The sequence below is a fragment of the Chaetura pelagica genome, unplaced genomic scaffold (assembly GCF_000747805.2).
Source record: "Chaetura pelagica isolate M959 unplaced genomic scaffold, ChaPel_1.0 scaffold829, whole genome shotgun sequence".
NCBI classification, from domain to species: Eukaryota; Metazoa; Chordata; class Aves; order Apodiformes; family Apodidae; genus Chaetura; species Chaetura pelagica.
Window position 1 is genome coordinate 724,253 of NW_009954535.1, and position 6,258 is coordinate 730,510.

Below are 6,258 nucleotides of genomic sequence, written 5' to 3' on the forward strand. Positions count from 1 at the left end.
CCCGGGGGCTGCGGCTGATCCGCACCAGCGGGGCGTGATCCGGGCTGGGCTGGACTGGGCTGGGCTGGGCTGGGCTGGGCTGGCACCCAGGGCTTCACAGAATCCCTATTTCAAGTGTGAACGCAGCAGTAACTGAGACACGAACCATCATTCAGCCACACACCCACGTTTGTGTTTGGAAATAAACAACCCGGCTTTGTTTCTTTCACCCAGACCTGTTTGATTGTCCGGGCAGGGGCGCTGGGTTGTTTCCTGTGGTGTGGGGGGGGACTGATTGTTCTTTCAGCTATTTAAAAGATTAATTAGAGGCCAGTGTGCAGGGCCTGCTCACTTCATCACCAACAAGAATTACCCCCGACATGCAGCAGCTTCTGCTTTGCTCTCAGTGGCTTGGCAAGGAGGCTTTAAATTCTTGTTACTGAACTGTCAGAACACCCTCCTATAACCCCTGCACTTTAGCTCCAGGTTACACAGTTTACAGGCTTGTGAGGAACACCGTCCTGGCCCTTGGACTTGCTTGTTTGTACCTGAGCCAGTGGCTAATTATAATCAGCAATTGCCAAATGGTTAAAGATGGTATCAGCTGCCAAACAGTTCTGTTCCACTTCCCACTGACACACCATTAAAGATAACCTGTTTAGTCATAGGTGTGTGTGTGTGTGTATCACAACATTTTTACAGCAGAGGCACTGTGATCACCTCACTCATTAGTTAATCTTACAGCGTGATTAGCAGCTTTACCAGAGCGTTCAGAGAAGGAAATCCCACCCGCTGCAGCCGGTTCCCTCCTCGCTGCCCTGCCCAGCAGCCCCGCGTTGCCTCCTGGTGGTGAAGCGCTCCCAGTTCCAGTGGCCACAGCTGGAGGTGACAGTTTCTGAACTCACTCACACACAGACACACAGACCTGCAGAGGCTCCAACAAGAATGGAGACTCGTCCTTTAACCTCACAGGGTTTCTCACTTTGCAAGCTGTTCACAAATACACGTTTTAAATCACACAGACCACACTTGTTGGGAAACTAAACCAAAGCAAAGCTGCTCGTGAACTGGTACATCTGCAGTCCCATCTCAATACTGCTTTTGAAAGGAGAACCAATTTTTGAGATGAGAACTGAGAACATCCAGTCAACAGCTGCAATGTGACTTCAGTAGGAGTATCTGTGTTTCAGTTCATCTGCTGCTTGAGTAGATCTGCAGGTTGACACCTCTGCTTGCCAGGTGGTCTGAAAGGAGATTAAAGATCTCACTGAAAACACAGGAACTACTGATTGTACATGTCCTTCTAGATCAAACAGGTCATTGCCCTGTTTGAGGATGTGCTCCAATGATGAGGATAGCAGATTTTCCCCAGGCACACCAAGTTTAAACAAGCTTTTCCTCTAAGCTTGCATGACAGATGATCTGTCTCTCCATAATCATCCAAGTGAAAGAGAAAGATGTCACAGCTTCTCACAGGGCAAGAAAAGACAGCTCTTTCCTAACGAAGAGGCTGTGTCTGCATGCCTGAGCTAAACACACCAGCAGGGGCTTTTGCTGTGGCTGCCCGGCCCGGGGGCGAGTTTCCAGGCCCGCCAGTCTTGGGGGGAGCCCCCAGCAGCCCCCAGCAGCCCCCAGCAGCCCCCAGCAGTCCCAGCACAGTCCTCCTGGCCAGAGAAGGTGAATGACCTCTTGCTCCTGTCTGAGGGGCTCACGGATCAGGGGTACACCAGGAGAACAAAAGGCAGAGCTGAGGCCACAGGGGCACTGCTCAGACAGGACAGGAGGGCAGTCACAGCTCCAGGGACACATGGCTTAACGTTTTCCAGAGCACCCCAAAGAGCTGGGAAGACCCAACACGGATGCCAGGAGGTGATAACTTCCACATCACAAAGAGAGCTTTTTAGCTCAACTGGTTCTAGCAACCTGGCCACACAAACTCTGCATCAATTAACTTGTTTTCTGTGGTAAGATGCTGACTGGCCATACCCACCACAGTGCAGAAGATATTTGAGAGGACCAGCTATTTAGTGCAGTTGTTGCTACCTGTGGAACAGCCTGGTTTGCTCTAGATGCTGTTCTCCATTGCTATACATACTCCACAGCTTGAGAAAGAGCCTTCATGTCTCCTGGTGAGAGTTTTACATTGCTGTAGTGTCACTGAAATCAGATAAACCTCTCTTAGCAGCAACAGAGAAGCAAGAGTGGGGACAGGCCCAGTAAATCCAAGGTGCACTGTGAAGTTGGTCACACACCTCTGAAAGTTAACGAGGCCGTTAATTATCACAGGAGTGAAACTGAACTCTGGCAGGAGTAATGCTGCTAGTTTTCTGCCCCGGGGACATGGGAGTGGAGCCTCTTTTCCCATGACTAGTTGCTTTCTTCTTTCTACATAAGTAGAAAAATGTATTGAAGCTTCATCAGAATTCCATGGCAAAACACCCAAGTGTGTTCACTTAGATATGTGAGAGAGTCTCTGGCCTCTCAGGGACATCCCTCTTGGCTCCTGGGAACAGTGTGCATCCCTGCACTGCCTAATGCAGCTGGGCTGTCAGGGCCCATATTGCCCTCTGCATGAACATCCTAGTGACTCAAAAACCCTGGCTGTGTCTTCAGAATCAATGGGTGTTTTGCTGGGAGGTTGCAATGGAACCAAAGTGCCTGACTGTGGTCCTGAGCTGCAGAAGAATTGTACCCAAGTGTGTTATCTTGAAAATTCCCAGCAAGGCACTCAAAGAGTCACGTCATACATCCTTCTAAAGGCTGTCCAGAGACCCACTGAGACAGCCCTTAACACCTTATCTCACCTGTGTTAGGTGCCCTGTTAGTATTAGTTCAGTGCCCTGAACCCGTGTCTCACAGTCTGGCACAGCTCACTCACTTTAAAGCTTATTTTAAGAAATATTTATATTAAGATCTTCAATCAGGTGCCAGAGTTCTTTGTTGCACTCAGGCACTGTGGTCACATCCAAGAACTGCCATCTTTGCTTTAGAAAACCAGCTAAGACTGCCTGAAGATGTGTTGCTTTGACTCACTGGGTAGGTTAACACACTGTAAGTCAATGCAGACCTTGCCCTAATGTCCAAGAACTTAAATATATAGCAAATTGCAGCAGAACTTTCTACATGCTCGCTCAAGAGCAGGGTATTTAACTTCCTAAGCACTCTGCCTCAGGAGCTAAGGTCTCCAGCTCTGAGGAGCACTCTGGAGATACCACACTGCCATGTGAAACACCAGTCTGGTTTGGCTCTGTTCAGCACGGTGAGAATGCTCAGCTCTGCATAAAAGACCCAGAGATGTAAGGCTTCACTGGGAGCACATTTGGTTAAGACAAGCTGAGAAACTAGAAGTGCCTCACTGAAAGTGCTGGCTAATTCTGTTATTGCAGCCTCATATCAGGGCTGTGCCTTTGTGCCCCACACAGGCAGAAGAGGTGCTGGCATGTTGCTTTAGTGGTTTATTTTGTTATTGCTTCCCTATCTAAGAAAACAATAAGATGATCCAAGTCTGACACAATCAGACACATGATCTGGTACCACACAGTGAACTGGCACAGAAGACATTGAAATAATCATCTGTCCAGCAAGAAGCTGTGAAGAAAAAGAACAACAGAAAAAGATTTTGCAAAGGGCCTGTAAGGAGAACTGGCACAATACAGGGGGAAGGGAAAGCATAAGGAGGAATAAGATGAGGCAGAGTGGGAATGTTGTGTGACAGAACTGAGCCACCTGGAGCACTGAGCAGCCAGAGCAGCCTCAGCAGGAGCCAGTGTGCAGCTGGGAGGGAATGGCCACTGTCTGCAGCAGAAGAACAAATTGAAAAGCAAACATCATTTAAACAAAAGACAGGTACAGAATTCAGGTACATCATTCAGATTAGAACTGCACACAAAACATCTTTTCCTGGCACTGATGCATGAACAGTGTGGTGCTATTTGAAGTTGTGTCCTGCTCTCTCACTGTGATTTCTTTTGTCTCCTGTAATGAAGGATAACTGTGTCCTTTGGGGTCCCAGCTTTGTGGTTCAGCCCCATCACAGGCACAGTGAAGGACCAGGAGGATACACCTGAAGGTGCAGCAGCAGCTCCTGATGTGCACAAAACCCAGCACTGCCCTGCACTGGGTGCTGCTGCCTCCCCAGGACTGTTCTGCCTAGGACCAGGGCTGGCCACTGATGCAGGCTTGCTGCTTGAAAAGTAAGACTATTCTTATTTGCCAAGAAAAAAAAAACCCACCCAAGGAATCATTCCCTCTGTACATAACCTGCTTTCAATTACTTCACTCCCTAAAGTCTGAGTCACTTTGCACTGACCAGTTCACGCTGAGGATGAAGAAAAATAAAATGCTCATTAAAAAAAAATAGACAAAAAAATGAAAAGCTAAATAAGAGCATCAACTGATGGACTCTCACACGGGGAGATTAGTGTGTGCACTTGGAAATCTGTGTGTGTTTGGCTCCTTAGGCCTGGCTTTCTTCAAGGACACAGAGTTGTGAGTACTGTGGAAACAGGGAATACACTCCCCTCAGCCCGGGTCCCAGGGCTCTGCTTGACTGGAATGCTGGTTTTGCCTGCATGAAGATCTCAGTACTGAGGTGTGGAACTGTGGGCTTTATGTTCACACACTGCACTGAGCTTCAGGAGAGCTGGTTTGTCTCCTTGCACTGCCACAGATATCAGGTGCTTCTGCACAGGTCACCTGCCACCTCCCCTGGCTATGGTGTCCCTGAGCCCTCTGGCTTCAGGGGTGTCCCATGGCCCTGCTGCCCCTGCAGGGCAGCCCTGCCTAGGTAAGTGTAGCTGGTCCCATGGCTGGAAGCCTGATGCCAGCAGATGTGACACAAACACACCAGTGACCAGAGCCTGCCCACTGTGGGTCACACACTTGGAAAGGCAGGAGCTGGCACCAAGGAGCTGTGGAGCAGCTGCCTTCCCTCCTCGCTTGGACAAAGTGAGGTTGCACCACAGAAAAGTGCCTTGGGAATGGAACTGCTCACACAAACTCATGTACTGCCTGTTTTTGGTGTGTGTTGCTTGCTAAGAAGACCCAGCTCAAAAGCACTTTCTCCATCCAGTGTCACTCCTCTCAGTGCCACAGAGTTTACACTCAGCCACACTTCCTTGCCAAACATAGTTCCACTTAACAAAAAGCTCCCTTGATCTTTCCAGTAATGAATTCCATCTAAAGCAATGTCTTCTAATATCAGACATGTGCCAGAATTTGCCAGCAAAACAGAGAGATCAGCATGGGTTTGTCTAACCACCATATTTTCCATAAGGCTGCCCCATTAAATCACAACCACATTATAATGTAAAATATTCCACATGTTCTTCAGCAACCTTCTGGAAGGAGAACTTTGTAATTTTTGTAATGTAATACTCTGTTTCTCAGAAGCACAGAAAGACCTGGGGTTTAATTACAATACACACAGTGTATCCTTGGATTAATACTATTTTCTTAAAACTTTGACAAGGCATATTCTACATTTAAAATATTTATGTTAAAGCAGATTTTCAAGTATGTGCTCTTGGAAAATGTTCTCCAAAGAATTTCAGTCTCTTTTCCACCCCAAATTGTGGAGACTAGTGCAAATAATTTTAAAATCTTTTTAAACTCACGTTTACAGCCACAAAATAAAGCCCCAGCATTGGCATGTGTCACTCCAGAAGCCTTGACCTCAATAATCTGGTAGACCAAAAAAAATTTCTTATGAAGACAATTCATCCTTCACCCTTCAGACTGTAATTAAAATGTAGACAATGTGCCTGATGACAGCCCTGCAAGCCTCTTTTTTGTCCAAGCTCGTCATGATGTTCTTCACTACTGAGCAGGGGCAGCCCCTCCAGGGGCAGAGATCACTTCCTCACTGGTTGAGTTTGAATTCCCAGGCATAAATACCAACACTGTGTAGGTTCCTGGGCAGCCACTCACTGGGCATCGTCCTCTTCCTTGGAGCCTTCCTTACTCTCCAAAAGCTCAGCAGTGTGGGTTACACTGCTTTCCTCTCATTCCTGTGCCTTGGAGCCTTGGCATCAATTAAAGCATCTATTAAAACAGTGGTACAGCTCAGCAGCTGAGGAGCTGTAGGAGAGCAGCTCGCGTGCTGAAACGCCTGCTGAGCTCTCCTGACAGTCCCCGCGGGCACGGACGGGCCGGCAGCCCAGCCCATCGCTGCCATAAACCGAGCAACACACAGAGCTTAGTACTGACGGGTTTGATGTCCAAGGGGATAAATCGTTCCCCAAAAGCCAACGTTGTCGTTTTTCGGTGTCATCGCCTCCA